The sequence below is a fragment of the Acanthopagrus latus genome, chromosome 1, assembly GCF_904848185.1.
Source record: "Acanthopagrus latus isolate v.2019 chromosome 1, fAcaLat1.1, whole genome shotgun sequence".
NCBI lineage: Eukaryota > Metazoa > Chordata > Actinopteri > Spariformes > Sparidae > Acanthopagrus > Acanthopagrus latus.
Genome location: NC_051039.1, coordinates 5,168,518 through 5,185,995, shown reverse-complemented (window position 1 = coordinate 5,185,995; position 17,478 = coordinate 5,168,518). Strand labels below are relative to the sequence as shown.

The 17,478-nt window shown below is 44.0% G+C and overlaps 1 protein-coding gene across 1 annotated transcript in view; it reads left to right on the top strand.

The window, feature by feature from the left end:
- The first annotated feature begins 1,160 nt into the window (after positions 1 to 1,160).
- The window catches only part of LOC119027864 (vasorin-like), a 32,379-nt gene continuing 16,061 nt past the window's right edge, over positions 1,161 to 17,478 (top strand). Inside the window, exon 1 of the mRNA XM_037113382.1 lies at positions 1,161 to 1,382. The gene's annotated coding sequence lies outside the window, so the exon portion shown is untranslated. The remainder of the gene's footprint in view (positions 1,383 to 17,478) is intronic.

Below are 17,478 nucleotides of genomic sequence, written 5' to 3'. Positions count from 1 at the left end.
CTGGGATGGCGGCCGGCTTGACCTACAATCCCAGTGCGTCCAGTATTTGATGAGGTGGGAATGAGACTCAAAAATCTTTTTTTTTCTGAGAAATAACACTTTTAGAAGATGATAATATGCCAATTCTGTGTTTATAACAGTTTATAACACTGCCCCCAAGTGGTCAAAAAGCATCAAGTGCAGTTTTAAGAAGATCAGCTGCAGAGCTTTAATATGTCCTGCTGCAAAAAAAGTGTCCTTGAACACAACACGGACCTCCTGATTCACTTCTTATCAAGGATTCACCATGAGTGATTAAAAATAAACTGTAATACTGTTAATTAATGAAGGGAGATGGGAAGAAAGCAGCATTTACAATAGCAGTAAGAGCTTCGCTGTGTAAAATGACTAACAAGCATGTGAGTGAGGCCGTTTTCACACTCGTCTGAAAAGTAGGAGACATTTTGTGTCCAACAGTTAAACTTATGAAATGAAAAATATTTGCATCTTTGTGTATCTTGACTATTATAATGAGGGAGAAGAAACAAGTGGCATTAAACAGATTTTAATGAGGTTATTATGCTTTTTTGTTTCCTGCTTCAACCATGTCAGACACACAGGAGATCATTTTTATGGAAGCTTTAAATGATGTGTGGAGATCAATGAAAATGTTTTTAATCTACAGACGTCTTTCTCTCATCTGTCTGAAGTAGATAATTATTATTATAAGTGTTTTGTTTTTTTTATCGTGCACTTCAAGAAAAAAGTCAAAATGTCGTTTTTTTCCTTCTGAGCAGACAAAGTTTTCTATTACTGACCACTACACTGTGTTAATGAGCTAAAAGAGGAAACATTTAATTGTTGCTGAAGCTGATTCTTCATCTACAAGAGACATTTTTTGAGGCTGTTTGATGCAAAAGTTGTTTTTTTTTAAAAGTTCAAATGTCAACTTTATTATCCACATTTCCACTTTTTCCTTGCAGTGCATGATGGTAAATCTCATTCCCGCCTCACCTGTGGCAGACTGAACACCACCTCTGCTGCTGCAGGTGCAGCCCGCCTCGGGAGCGCGCACGGTGTTCGCGCGCCCCCGGGCTCCTCTGGGCCCCGCCCACTCCCCCGGCCTGTTTAAGTGCTCGCCTGCTTCACTTCAATGAGCGCTTTTGTTGAGCAGTCTGTGCGCCCCTGCACGCCGGATCCTCGCCTCTGACAGACGGACGGAGCGGACCGTGTGTGCGACTCACCTCTCGGTCTGAACTTCGTGCGGACTCGAGACTGTGAACAAGTTTGGTTTTTTTTTGGGAGAGTTTGTGTTGTTGCTGTGCGCAGAGAGACCCGCGGACAAAGTGGATAAAAAGTGTGTGTAGGAGCTGCTCCAGCGGACTTTGGATAACTTTTCCAAGGTAAGCTTCTCCTGCGTCTCTGATTTAATTGTGATTTATTTAATTTTATTTATTTATTTTTAACTCTAATGTAAGAGTTAGAAGTCCCGTGTTATCGATTCAAACCGCAGAGTAAATCAGCTATTCTGCAGACTCTGACACCCGGGGAGGCTGTGATGAATTGATCCGAGCCTCAGCTCCTCTCGCATGTGAAAGCCTCCCTTGTGGCCGGTGCGTATCGCCGCATTCCTGTCCCGGCTCCCTGCTCCGTATCTCGGGTCAGGATCTGCTCGGCCAGACGCGCTCGGCGGGGACGCACGGACAGGAGAGATACTGTCAGGAGTGTTTCCCCGCTGAGAGACGCGCAAAACAGGATTAGCTCTTATCGTTGTCGCCGCCTCGGACCGCGTTTGAGCGGAATGTTTCGGATTAGAGGTCGTTATCTGGCCCCCTCCGCGGGTTCTCCCACTTCTGGGTTGTTTTCACCTCCGATGGGAGACTTTAATCCGTGTGATTGGCTGCTGATCCCCCCACACAGACGAACCCAGGCATCCCCACCGGGCCGTGGAGGCTGTGTGAGGGTTTGATGTGGTGACTTTGTGCTGTTTGCATGTAGTTTGTACCTGTGTGAGTGCGCCTTCAGCTGCAGACAGGTGTGTTTATTCATGCACAGGATGTTAAGTGTGTGCTCAGCCCTCCAACAAGTACACCAATCAATTACCTAAGAGGCTAATTGACAGAAAAATCAATGCAGGACTGTGTTACTAGTTGTTGAATCAATTTATCTGGTTCTACCTTCGAACATGTGAGGAGTTAGATGTTTATTTCTGTGGTTTTAATCTGAATATCTTTGATTTTTGGACTTCTGGTCACATTGGCCCTGAGAAAAGAGCATTTTTGACTGTTTTCTGACTTTTCACAATAATCAATTGAGGGATATAGTTGTCAAATTGATTGGCAATGAACATAATATTGAGTAGCAGCCCTGCTAGACCTGAAGACCTTTTATTACCACATTATCTTATTGTTAACTGGCTGTAATAAATGCAGAGTTGAAACGATTAGTCTATAATTTGATCATCAATTATCTATTAAAGGTTTTAATCAAGAAAAAGACTCCAAATAACCTCTAGATGTGAGAAAATGCTGTTTTTCTGGTTTCATGTGGGTTTTTTTTTCACAGTTCCTGCTTATTTCAAAGAAAGAAAAATGAATCGATTAATCAGAAACAATACTTCAGTGATGAATCACTGATGAAAAAAAAACCAAAAAAACACGAGGAAATACCGAGCTGCAGCTGCAGCTCTGATATCTCTGACAGTGACATTTTGCAGTCCTGGTTTCAAAATAAAACCACTTTTTTCTGTTAAAGACAAGAATAAACTGTTCAGTTGCAGCACAGAGAGAAAATAACATCATATCTCTGATAATATGATGGAGAAAAGAAGATAAAAACACTTCTAAGTGATGTTAAGTCATGTTTAGACTTCATATAAATCTGCATGTGTAATATACAGTTGTAATGACAGATAGATAGTTAGATAGTTAGATAGATAGATAGATAGATAGATAGATAGATAGATAGATAGATAGATAGATAGATAGATAGATCGCTGAGCTGTTCAGAGAGATCTAATAACTCCAGATGATGACATGCTGCTGCCTTCACTGTCCGTCGGCTCCGAGAGGAGTCCGAGTACAATAACAGCTCTCCAGATTAAAACTGGCCGGCGGGCGGGCAGGAAAACAAACCCCAGCGTGGAGCGTCAGTGTGGGAAAAGCAAAGAAAGGTTGGAGTAAAGAGGGATGGAGCTGAGCGCGTACAGGAGAGAGAGAGAGAGAGAGAGAGCAAACATTCCTGACTCGGTGTCTCGGCAATTTAATTAAGGTTTTGGTGAGATGCTGCAGCGAGCACCTCGAGGTGAAGGCTTAACCCCGCCTCCTCCTCCTCCTCCTCCTCCTCCTCCTCCTCCTCCTCCCAGCTTGGACTAATCCCAAAGGGGGTCAGCTAATAAGTGTTCGGGTCGTGCCACCATGACAACTACAGCGAGGGCGAAACTCAAAAGGAGAGCTCCCCCCAATCAGGGAGTTAATAACCACCATGAAGGAAGTTAAGAGGTACAAGGTGAAGAGAGGATGGAGGTGTGGACTGTGTGTGTGTGTGTGTGTGTGTGTGAGGATGAAATTTCAGTTGTTATCAGCCACATCAACTTAAAGCCCCTCCTCTTAGTGGGGTTTAAGTGTGCCCTGTGGTGCTCTGATGTCACACACACACACACACACACACACACACACACACACACCCTCTGGGTCAGATCTCGGTCACTGCACCACCACTTGGGTAGATTTTTATAGGGGAATAAAGTCGCCGACACAAGTGGCTGTTCAGATTCTCCGAAGCTTTGCAACAGCTTCCTGTTGAACACGCCGCTGGTTTTAAAACTCCTCGCTCCTCGACGGCGACGTTCCTGCCGCCGTCCTGACCGTCGCTCCTCCACATCATCTCCACCGTGTCTGACGTGCGCAGATGTTGATCGTTTCCAGCCTCACCCTTCTCCTTCTCCTTCTCCTTCTCCTTCTCGCCTCGCTCTTGTTCTGGTTTTCCGTCTCAATCTGTTTCCCATCTTGAGGGTTTTTCTGCTGTTCGCCTAATATTTTCTGCAGGATTTGCCTTTTACGTGACACGCTGAATCGAATCCGTGTGACACCCAGCCACCCCGTCACCAGACTCAACATTGTAATTAAACCCCCGGATTACATTCAGTGACGTTGTTTCTTTAATGTCTAATGCAAACCGTTTTTAAGGAATACTTCCCTCTCTGTGCGTGGAAACCTTGTGGTTAAAGTTAGGGAAAGATCACGGACTTGGAACAAGTATTTTTAGAGTGCGGCAACCAAAACATTTGTTTCACGTTAAGGACAGAGAACACTTCCAGAGCCAGAACTTTACTGGAAATCGTCACCTGGACATAAAAAAACCAGCATGTTTATGTGTTTTCCCACAAAAATCAACTCAAGAGTTGCAAAAAATGAGGCTTGGAAACAGCTAATGTTAATATTCCATCAGCTCTTCTGTTTACAGTGAGGAGGGTGACACAGCATCATGTTGTCTTCTCTTACGTTTATTTTCATTATCAGTAAATCAATAAATCACTTCTTCTGTCCAACCAACAGCCCAAAACCCAAACGACTCTCAGTTTACCGACATAAACAACGAAGAAAAGCAGCAAATTCTTCCATTTAAGAAGCTCGAACTGGCAACTGTTTTATATTCTTGCTTTAAAAAGGACCGAAAGGATCGATTAAATCGTATTTTTTTTCAATCAACTAACTGATTCATAGACTAATCACTGAAACTCCAAATATTTGTTGACTATCTGCAGAAGCAGGCTCAATAACGACACTGTTTAAAGTCACGATGCGTAGAATTGAACGACTTCTCGCTTCGGTGCCACCTGGTGGAAGCATCGAGAACGACACAGTGAAGCAAAAACAGCCAGAGTGGGTCAAAGCTGCAGTATTTTTATTGATACTGTTTCGTGTTTCAACTCAGAAACTGGAAGTGTCGCATGAAAAAGGAAAACAAATCCACGTCTGTAATCGTTTCTAGGTTAAAGAATGGCAATCGTCTAGTTTTTCTAAGCACAAAACCAATCTGCACGTGGAGAACAAGCAGAAGAGATCTCGACCCTCCCTCCTCTCGCTGTGCAGATGTGGAGGTCGGGTGGGCCGAGCGGCTTGTCAGCTCATTTGGGAGCGTTTAAGGAAGCGGGGACCACGCAGATGGAGCGGACGTCCAGCGTCGAGCCTCCGACTGCTGATAAATCATCCTGCTCGGTTCAGTCGTTCCGCCGCTCGGGGCTGATTTCCTCCTCGTGAACGGGCCTACCTGGAACTCTGCAGCCACACTGAAACCATTTACAGTAACAAGCCGCTCTGATAATGTGAGCTGACGATGCCTTGTTTCCCCTCGTTGCTCCGTTTTATCCTCAAGACGTTTTTTTTTTTTTTTGCCAAATCATCCAGCACCAGCTAACGTTGTGTGACATCTCTGATTGGCTGGTTTTTTAGGATGAGATTAGGAGGATGTTTGCAGTTCTTTAATCTGATAAATGACTCCAAATTACGGCAGTTATTTCGGAGTGTTTGCTAAATTTGGTTTCTGTTTTCAGCGTCATAAAAAGACTCGCGTTACATCTTTACAAGGTTCTTTGACACCAGAGGAATTCTAGACTCAAACCTACAACAGGCTGAGACTTAACATGCTCATCCAGAGGGGGGGAACCTCTGCTTTCCTAGAACCCGAGCCCCCCCCCACTCTGACCCCCGGGGAGGGTTTAGGGGGTTGCTACTCCTTTACTAACCCATGAAGCGTGTCTGTAAGTACCTTCCCCCCTCAATCTCACCGCGTGTTGTATAAACACAGTGGTTCAGTAGGAAGGTAAAGAGCGTGACACATATAGACTCCTCGTAACATTCCTCTGCGGTACCAGGAGGCACCAGGACACAAAGATGCCTCCAACGGCAGGTCTGTGGTCAGATTACCCAACGCAGAAATACCAAACTGAGATTATGACAGCGGTTGACCTTTTAATTGCCTCATAGCAGTGGTTTGTCCTTTCATATCCCTGTAATGAGTTTAAAGAAGTCTTTGCATCTTGTGCAGAACATATATTTAGACCAGCTTTAGCTTAAAACACAAGCTGCGAACATCAGTTATGAGTTGGTGCCGATTGAAAGAGAAAACTGATTGTCTGGATCCAACATATCACTCATGTGCATGAAGAGTATGACTGTCACTGTCATGCACAGTCAAAATTCAGTTTGATAAGTTCCAGAAAACTAATTTCATCTGCTTCAGTTGCACCTCATGACCGCGGGCTGGTATCTGCATGCAGCTGGTTTGCTAACGTTAGCTACCTGGCTACAAAGCAGAGACCGGCTGAGGTAGAATCGGAACACTGTTCTGTTGGGTCCGATTGCCTGGTACCACATGATCATGATGAAACTGGGAGCGCGTATCAGCGTGTCAGGTCTTTATTTCAAAGTAAAGTGACGAACACAAGCCAAAGTCAGCTGGCGGTGACAGGACAGGACTCCTGTACATTTTTTTTTTTTTTTTTACTTGATTTTCACTACTGACATCATACAAATCATGCAAACACAAAGATTTCAAGTAATCAAAACAACTTTTTGACTTTGAATAACAGTTTTGAAGTCATGTTGATGGTAAGAAGGTGAATGGTGTCTCCATCAGCCCCTACGTTACGTCTGACAAACTGTCACGGTGTCTGGATTTGTATTCACGACAGCTTTGTTGCGCTCAGAAATTGTGGGGGGGGCAACAAATCGTACCAAATGCCAGTTTCTACATAATGTTGCTTTAACTTGATTCAGTATAGTGCATCACGAAGTTAGAGCTAATGTTTGGTTCATCCCTTCTGGGCTACTGCAGAAACAACAACATCTCAAGTTAACGAAGAAACAGTGATTACACACACAAATCCTACACACTGGACCTTTTAATTGAGGTGTTTTTTGTGTCACAGATCTCATTTACCATTAAAAACCCTCTTGCTAGTTAAAACAAATCATTGAGATAATTCACAATCTGACGATGAATTAATTGAACAAACTTTGTGAACCCGGTGTCAGAGACGTCTCTCCGGCCGCGTGAGAACCGCAGAGCAGCAGCGACTGTTTACACAGAGAGCTTTCATATTCCGACTCGACACCTAATCTGTCTCGGGTCTTTAAGATAACACATCCCCCTGCCTCCATCCTCCATCCTCCACCCTCCACCCTGCAGCCATAACTCCACCTGAGGGCAAGCAGAGGTGAGCGAGTAGGTGTGTGTGTGTGTGTGTGTGTGGGTGGGTGAGGGGTGGGGTTGTAGATTAGGGGAACCCCACCTTACAGCCCCCTTTTTCTGAGCCCCTCTCTCCTGCTTTTCCCCCCCAAGGGCGCACACACACACACACACACACACACACACACACACACACACACACACTCTTTCATCCCCATTCAACAGCCCTCATTCCCCTAAACACACACTCACACAGGCTGGATGTGGTCACTGGCCCGAGGGGGTCTGCAGGGCCTCACAAAGCACTTCAAAGGAGGTGGAGGAGGTCTGGATCTACGACGTCCTGAACAACTTGGAGGCACAACAGGTGAAGACAGAAGCCGCGTGACAGGCTGAAGCTGGCCGGCCAGTGTTGGCTTTCACGGACGTGTGCGCCGCGCGTCGTTGTGTGTCGGGACGCGTGAAAGATCGCGGAGCCGCCGTCGCCTCAGGTGGAAGTTTTGTGGAATGTGTTTTGTCCTCGTGTGTGTGTGTCGGGCGTTCAGGTGCACATGTGGTGTCACGTTCCCGTCTAGCCTCCTTTTGTTGGGCGGTAAAGCGTCTTTGCAGCAGCAGCTCGGTGTGTGTGTGTCATGTTATCTTTCAAATGATATTTCTGTAGTTAAGTTAGTGCAGTTAATTCAAAAGGTTACCGACAAGATAATTTATTAAGACAGAATCATGTCTTCGAACATGTCTTCTAATTAAAAATGTAAAAAATTAACATTTTATTACTTTATCACCTGCTCAGGGACATACAGGAAATATAACATTTACAAAACTCAGTCAATAACATCTCTCCTTGTTCTCTGTAAAGGGACAATAAAAAGTGGCACAGCAGAATTGACGTGACGTAGAGAAAACTTAGTACCTTGTGAGCTAATTGCCTAATTATATTTCTAGCCCCTTCTGTCATTTTGTTCTCAGGATTGTTCATCTGGTCGCTAAAGAAACATTAAATCCACACAGTTAATTTAAAATATTTTTTTTTTTTACCCATGGTCATTCTTCAGGTGTGACTAGCACTCGAATGAATCCATTATGATTTTGCTGCAGATTTTTGTTAATTTAAGTAACAGTGTGTCTGAGTCTTCGTGATGAATCTAGTCAACACTGTTAGAAACATGTCAGTGCTCGATGTTTCCTTCTTCTTGATTCTGCACTCAGCTGTTGGCTGACTGGTTGGTTGAAGCTCTGGTCAGATGTCTCCAGTCTTCAAGTTGTGATGTGACCAGACTGAGAGTTTATTTAAAGTCTCGTACTGTTTGGATCAGTAGCAGTGTGGAGGGCATGAAGTCGGATGAGATGACTGGAATTAAACACTCCAGTTGGTTTCCAAAGAAAGTCAGGCTGCTGAGAGTTCTCCACTTTACTAAATTATAGATCACAGGGTGTAATATTTATTGCTTAACGAGACGAGAACTGAGAAGAACCCCCGTGGCCTGAAAGAGGTTGTGCAACAGCTCATCAGCAGACCTCTGATGAATCACAGCCTCGGCTGCAGGTGTAGCTTCACACTTGTTCTTCAACAAATGTGTTATCTGATTGATCTGTTCTTGGCACAACAGTCAGACGCCTTGTGCACAGATTACAGATTACAGTCACAGGTTGTGTTGATAGGTAGCAGCCTGAAGTGTTTGTGCAGCAGCTATTGTTGCCAACTGTCGCTGCAATACTCCTTCTTACGGTTTTCCAGCCACACTGCTGCTGAGAAAATCACCAACCAGATGTCAACCATCGGCAAACCGCTGGACATCACTGATTGCAACAAACAATACAGGTACACACTGTACTCGTCGTCTGATTCTTGCAGAGTCAGTTCTTTTTCTGTCTGTGACACACACACACTCACTGCTTGGAGGCCTCCTCGCTGCAGCTGGCAGGGGATTAAGAGGTCAGGAGTCAAAGGAGGGGGGATCAGTCAACCCACGGACCTCCACAAGAAACTGACGAAGCAGAAGAAACACAGGCGAGGAGAGACAGAGAGAGAGAGAGAGAGTTTAATCAGTCCAACATACCCAGCAAGACGTCTGCCCCGCTGAGCGAGTACCGCACAAGACAAGTACGTTCCGCGGTTCATCGCGGTGCCTCGTTGGCGCCGAGCCGACTGTCTGATGATGCTCGGACCACCACGGAAAGACAAACAGATCAGACCAGCACGTTCGGGCTTGTGCGGGTTTTCGACTGTTGCTCGCTTGTTTATCACAATGACAGCGAGAAAAGGCCACGATTTCAACACCCAGCTCGGTTTTAAATGTCAGGGATCCGGCTGGTTTGAGGCATTGAAAGTGGAGATGTCTTAAGATCGTCTGTGATAAAGGAGCGCCAGAATAATAAACATTAATTTAGGTAGAGATTCAGTACAGTTAGCTATCAAGAATCAAGGGATATTGAACAAGTCTATAAAACATTTTAACGCACAAAATACAGCTTTGAGATGTTTCTAGAGCCCGACAACATCTGTGTCCACTGTGGCAACAGTGAACCCATTCAAACATGAACGACCCAATAAATCACAAGAGGGGGAAGAGATCAGATCAAGGGGACGGACGAAACGATCCATATAATACAAACTATCCCAATAAAACTACTGTGGAAGTGAAAGTGTTTTTGTACGTTAAACAGCTTTGTCTGGCGCTGCAGTAAAATAAAGTAAATGCGCGTCAAGGCGACATATTCTCATGTTTATGGGGGCGATACTGCATTGTTTGCTTTGCTGTAAAACAGGAACTCAAATATTTAAAAAAAAAAAAAAAAACGTTCAGAGAGCTGAGGATAATTATTCTAAGCAAACAATGTCCACAAACAACTTCAGACGGTGGTGAATGTTCAGTATGAACACATAAAGTTGTTGTTCTGGTCGACAGGGCACACATCACTCCCTCATCGTTTGCACATGGCATGTTTCAAGCAAATAAAATAACTGAGCTTTCTCTTATGAAAAAGACAAACAGCTTATTGTGCGGTCATATTTGGGGTAAAAAGTCCACAAGACGGAGACACAAATAGACACATCAGGTTTATCTGGTTAAAAAACAGGTCATTTACAATTTATAAACAGTCCCTCCGGCTCCGTCAGCCAGCGCTTCCTCAGATGACACATCATTTCTGAATTGCTTTTGCACTTGACTCGGCACTTTGTTTTAACACATCCTCTGCCCGCTGAACCCGGGGAAGCAAACCGTGGCTGTGGGCGAGTGTGTGGTATTTTTAATTTGGACATCTTGTTCACAGAGGAGAAGTGAAAGCCACTTCAAAGAGATGGCAGGATGATCAAAAGTTGCGCTGCAGCAGCTTTTAAAGCGCGCTGGTGGGAGAGGAGGGTGAATCGCGTCGGGCTGAGTGTGTCACCCTGATCCCCAAAAGTTGTGCAACGTGTGAAGTGTAGATAAGCAGAACGCAATGATTTGCAGACCAGCAGTGTTTACTGACAACAGCTGTTTGAAGTTATACTTTCAAGATTGTCTGTTTCATACCAAATCATGATGCATGACGCCTGTTCCAAAACATTTTCCCAGTCTTTTGTTGCTCCCGTCAATGTTTTTGTGCTGTGAAACTGCTGAAATAGCTGTTGCTAGTTTGGCTCGTTAGCAAGGAGTTAGCAGCAAGCTAGCAGCTTTTTCTAATTGTTCTCAAATTACTGAACATGTTGCCAATTAGCATAAATTCTACAACACACTTTCTATCATACCACCTTAAAACAAGGGGTGCCACATTTGTTGCTAAGTTCTTTGGCTCTATTTGTTTACTTCTTGCTAACAAGCAGCTCGCTGCACACATGCCGCTGTATAAATGTAGAGCAAAGTTAACAGCTAAAGGAAGTATTTCTGAATTCTAGTTTAAGACATTTAAGAATATAAATGAGTGTGAATAATAAAGAGTGATGTTACGCCAGGGTGTTAGTCTGTCAGGCCCCTGTAGTTTGTAAATCGCCTCTGTATTTTATCCCCTGTTATCAAACTGACCTCCATCAGTCTTTTTTGAATGTGTCAAGCCAACGATTGAGAGCAACAGTTGGTGACTTTGGTGATATGCTGCTCGCTGTGTTCTTGGAGCTACCTTTGAATACTGGTCATATTCGACATACTATACCTTGAACAATTATACTTTTAAACTTGTCATGTAAATGGGCTGATGATGCATCAGGTAGTGGGCAGCAAACATATGTCTAATGTTGGGTTTCCAGTATTTTAAACATACTTCACAGCTTAAGTGTTTCTGTTGTGTTGGTTTGGACAAATTCTTATTTCAAGTAATTTAAATGGGGAACAAATTATTAATCTGAGGCTCCACTCTGATAACCGCTGGACTATTTATTAAAGTTTTAGAGAAGACAGTATTTATTTCTTCGTGTCTGTTACGTGTTATCTACCAGTACGTTAGCGATGGTCGCTAGCTAAACCAAGACGCTCCATAAACACAGACAGACCGATACGAGTCCAAGACAAGCAGTCATCAGGTCGGTCAGCTGCAGAAACACTCCTCTGCACCTCTGAGGAGGCCAAAACACACCAGACTGGTGCTCTCATTGGAACAGATGGGAGGTATTAAACAAACTGAGGTTGCAGAGATTAATGGAGCAATTTCACAGACTCACGGCAGAAAATGAACTTAATATATCTGTGTTGGGTTTGATTGAGTTGCTGGTCAGTTCAGAGACTTCCGGCTCTCACTAAACCGGCTGCTCATTAAAGTTCTGACTGCTGCCATTATTCAAACAGACGGGAAGGTTCGTGTGTGTGTGTGAGAGGCGTTCAACAAAAGGTGTTTTCAATTCCTGTAGTTTGCCAATTGTTAAAAGTGATAGATTACCAAATGCACCATTAACTTAAGTTTGTTTTACATGGATTTCTTCATATTTTGGTCTCTGCCTCATTAGAGTGAGTCTCGACTTGACCAGGACAGAGAACATAAAGGGTAAACAGCACGTCGCAGCTGAGAAAGCACATAACAGCGGACGTGGCGTGGAAAACAATGTCCTGACAGCTCAACACACACATTCAGTATTTTCATAATTGGCAGCTTGAAGAAAAGCTTAGCCTATAGAGAAGTTAGCCAGTTCTTTGTTTTAAGCATTTCTGTGGCTTTTTTTTTGTTTGTTTTTTTTAGAAAATGTATGATCTTCCCAAAAACCCTCAAAGAAACAACAACATGATACACAGAGTTTAAATGCACAAGAGGTCAGGCACTGGGAAACTGTTTTTTTGTGTGCTAAAGCAGATTTTATTGCATATGTAGTCCTGATCTGAACTGATTGGACAATGTAGACTGAACGTTTGGTCAGTTTTGACCTTAAATGATGTCTAGAATGAAGACAAGGTTTGAAATTGGGGATCTGTCAATCATGACCCACATTCTCAGCTGCGATCTTATTTCTCAGACTTGAAGTAGCCCATGGATTTCCTTTTCCAACCGTAAATAAACAATATTGCATCAAAGATATCTTCACATCCTCAATCTTCATTCGTCGTGCTGCTATGAAGATATCTATAAGGCAATATTGTTTATTTATGGTTAGAAAAGGAAATCCATGGAGTGTTTACAGTATGTCGGCCAAAGAAAAGCCACGTGAAGTCATTTGTACAATCCATGGTTTGTTCATGTCGTGCAAATCTGCTAATCAGCAAAGTTACAGGAAGTTTGGGAACTTCAGGAAGGATTAAACTCACGTGAAAACACGCGTGCAGCAAAAGGAAAGCGAGTTACTGATGTGCATACATCTGCATTTCACGGCCTGCATACCTGTGTGTTTACTCCCGGCTGTTGTGGTCAGAGCTAATGTGAGGACATCGGTTGAGATCTTGCTGATTTTCATCTCTTTACAGATTTACGCTTGTGATTGTCCTGTTTGCCGCTCAGCTCGGCCTCAGCGCGCTGTCGGCTGGTTTAAACTCAAACATCTTCCCATGAAATTGAAAAACACCAGATATTATCTTCAAAGAAGCACGCTTTCACTTCCCTAACCCAACTCACTTAAGTTCAAAGATACTTCAAACATTCAAATTGAATCCAACTGTTCCCTCGAGGTTTAACAAACAATTTGACAACATTCTGGTGGCTATAATAAGTATTTCTGACTTTATCGTCCTCTTCAATCTCTCGTCAATTTCTTTGTATTTCAATGGAACTTTGCAGCCAAAACTACGTAAAAAAAACAAAACAAAACAAAAAAAAAACAGCCAAGTCATCTTGTACATGGAACAGCAAAGTTCCTCCATAAAGGAAACCATTATTCATGCTATCAGTTCAAAATCAAATGAGGTCACTTGGGGGCTTCTGTTGGAGTCTGTGCATGGGTGTGTATGTGTGTTGACACCCAGCATCCATCCACACAAACACATCATTTATCCCCCCGTCCCCCCTTTCCAAACATCCCTACAAGCCTCGGGGCCTTTTGTCAGAGTCGTGTGTCAGCGCCTGGTCGGTGGCGGAGCGTGTCGTCGCCATTGCTTCACATTTCAGGATGCAGCTTCACAGAGTGCAGTGAGGCCTTCAGGGTTTACCTGTAAAAAGAAGCTTTGTTCTGGGATATGACACACACAAAAAAAGGTTTTTCACTGTCGCCCAATAGCTACAAGTACATTTGGTGCTGGTCAGCAGTGTTTGGTGAATAGTTGTGGTGTCGTTGACTTGACGGAAGCCACCAATTCAAGCAGACTGTTGTTCGTCTGCCCCAGCAGCAGGTTTCAGTTTAACAAGATTCCCATTGTAGTTCGCTACACACTCAAAAAACGTGGAGGATGGGAGTTGGACATGGAGGAGTTCAGGAGCTCCTGTATCTTTTGTCAGATGGCAGCAGGGTGAACAGACTGTGGCCGTGATCTCTGCGATCAGGATTCTTTCTTTTGCTTTTCTGCAAGACCTGACATGAACTTTGCACCAAAATTTAGCCTTTAGATAAGTTCTCTGCGATGTTAAGTCACAGAAACTTTTAATTATTCACCTGCTCGACCTCAGCTCCACTGATGTAGACAGGAGTGTGTGTTCCTCAGAGCAGCGTCTGGGTTTATGTCGACAGGCACTTTCAATCTGCTCCATTCACGCCCTCGTTGATGCGCTCTGTGATTTAGAATGATACGTTTTATTAGCTCCGTTCGACTGTCGATTATGTGATCTCATTGTCTGTGAATGTGCGATCCAAACTGTTTCACAATCACTCCCAGCTAACGGCATCTTTAAGCCATCCCGCTGACTTCAACCTTCGTTGGAAGTGTGTTTAGCAAGTCACTGCAAAGCTCCTCAGCTACAGGCTTCTTCAGTGTCCACATAGTCACCTCACATTCACCCATAAACCCAAAACTGAATTTAAGTCCTTCACATGTATAACGATGAAGTACAAAAGCAAGAGAGAAAAGAATAAATCTCAAAATCGAGGGGGAAGAAAAAGAAAACAAACAGACGGGGTGAGACAGAGTGTCAACGTGACCTTTGACCCTGTTCATTAATCACTTGTAGGGTCACTGGAGCTGCTTCTTCTGCACGGATCACGATCACATGACCCACAACTTTGAATAAGTTGTTTTGTGTTGCAGTCGCACATTCTCAAGTTTGTTTGTCATCGCTGATAGTGAAGCAAACGGAGAGAGAGCCTGGTGCTGATTAATGGTCTGTTAAGAAGATACGCACTCTGATGTGTGTGTGTGTGTGTGTGTGTGTGTGTGTGTGTGGTTTCGGAATTAAAATTTCTCCTTTTTTTTTAATACATTTGTTGATGGTTTGTTATCGCGAGTGAGTTTTTCAAACAAAAGTAGAAGACGATGCACAAACTTCACACGATGTCACATGAAAACTGTTTTTTTGTTGTTTTTTTTTTTTCCCCTCTCCTTTCTGGCAGCAGCGTGTTGCTCAAACAGCACAGGATGGACTTTTGTCCAAACTTAAATCAGTTCCATATTTCCCCCTGTTCTTGCAGACACAAAGGCCTCTCAGCGGAGTCGCCCTCCCAGGACACATTTTACGCGTCTGTTGCTGCTCCCACACTGTGAAAATAATGGCCGGGATCAGGTCTGGTCTTGTAAACTTGAAGGAGCAGACGGGCCAGGCACGGCTACGAACGTCACCATGAAGAGTTAAAAAAGAAAAGAAAAAAAAATCCGATTTTTTTTTCCTCTTTCTGTGTAAAATGCAGCCTTTGTTTCTGGGTCATGAACCAGCCGAGGTCACTGGCTTTAACCGAGCCAAACAAACACTCACGCAGTTCAGTTTGCACTAATTGATTCCCCTTCCAGCAGAGACAAGTGTGTGTGTGTGTGTGTGTGTGTTTACTTTAAAGGATCTGTCAGGAGTTTAAGTAAATAGATAAGTGACAAAGTAAACACCCATCCCACACACACACACACACGCACACACACACGACACGCAACAACTTCAGGGATACGTTTCCATCCACACACATTAACTGTTTGTGCCTCGTAATCTTTGTTCGTTTTGTGTTCAAGGGGAACCTATTTGCCAATTATAATCAAATTATACTGTGTGTGTGTGTGTGTGTGTTGCTGGCAGTTCCTGTAGACGTCTCTCAGCAGTAAATCCGTCCACACTCTCTGACCTAACACTGGGTTAATGAGGTGATCCAGCAGCAGGGGACGGTTGGTAGAGGTCTTTGGGCCTGTTTCTGTGTGTGTGTGTGTGTGTGTGTGTGTGTGTGTGTGTGTGTGTGTGTGTGTGTGTGCGTGCATCTGGACAAGGATTTGAAGCGGGTGCAGCAGCAGAGGAGGCAGCGTTCACGGTGCGCAGATGTGCTTGCACGGCGCATATATACGTTCTGGAGTCGTGTGATTGGGAATAACGGCGCCGATTGTTGCCGATTTTCCCGGCGCGAGTCGGCCGTGCCCGTAAATCTGCAGCACTAATTAGTTAGTTGCTTTGGGTCGCTGCTCAAGTCCCATGATAATAACAAGGCGTGCACGAACCGCACCAGCATGTACGTCGTAGCTCACGGCTGAGGCTGCGGTGGCGTCTGAAATCAGGTCTGAGCTCAGTTTTGCCTTAATTTTCATGTCCTGAAGGAAAATGATCAACTACAACAGATACGCTACAGTCTTTGTGGCACAGTCTTTGTATTGAGGTAAACTGGACGAGGTTGTGTAATGTTTATGAACAGGCAAAGCTTGTGAGTTATTTTAAGTCTCTTTATAATCCAATGCAAGATGCTGAAAACACCCTGCAAACGACCTCCCAGAGCCTGCAGGACGGTTGCATACGTGCTCTGAAAATATCACAGTGTCAGAGGGTCACAATATGCAGATTGTCAAGATACAAATTTAGCAGATCAAGATCGCAATTTAAGTACATTTTGTTGGCATCGAATGTGTTTCACAAACGTTCTTTCAGTCCACTGTTTTTAAAACACACTTGGGCAAAATCCTCAGTTTTAATAACTGAGTCACTGGATTTAATGTGGATGTAACGACTTCAGCAACATGTAACTGTACAGGTGAGTGCTTCCTGTTGTGCGTGGCGAGCAGGAGAGCTAATTAAAGTCCAAACACCAACAAATATGGATTGAAGCTGAATATGTCAAACCATTTATCGGAATCAGAAACACTTCATCGGCTCCTACATCTGCCTTTTTTACAATAAAATTTGACTGTGGAGTTGTTGAAAATAATCCTCCCGCAGCACATCACATCTAGTTTTACCAAAAGCCTAATCTTTGCCTGCGATTTTGCAGAAGTGCAGGGCTTAAACAAAGCAAACAGACATGCATGTTGCACGCCGCTTCTTCTCATGCATTATGTTGGTTTAGAATTAGGATGTCAACGTAATGAATGAGGCTTAGAAGCTTCAGCTATCCGGTGCAGCCCTAATCCCCGTCTGTAACAAAGTGAACAGTACCTACTATCATTCAGGAGATTTGAATTTGAGTCTCTCAGTGAACGTTCAGTTTAAGCTGCAGTTTGTCAATGAATAAAAGCCACAGACACAAACCAGTTCCCTGGGATTCACCCGCCAGCTGCAGACAAAAGTGAGGGAGGTTTTAGTTACGACTTTGGCCATGGATCATTCTTTTATTAGCTGTTACATTGTGCAATCAACATGCAGCGAGTTCAACACGCGCTGAGTTTACTTTGCTCAAACGTAGAGAAAAAAGGCGTGATGGTACAAAAGAGAGACAGAGAGGGGTGTCACTGAGAACCACAACTAGATTCAGTGTTTGTTGAAGCGCAGATAAGCTGTCATGGTGCGGTATCTGTCGAGACTTGTATAAAACCGGAGAGGGAGGCGTCTAACAACCCCAGCTCGTCCCCCCTGCAGTCCAGCTCAACC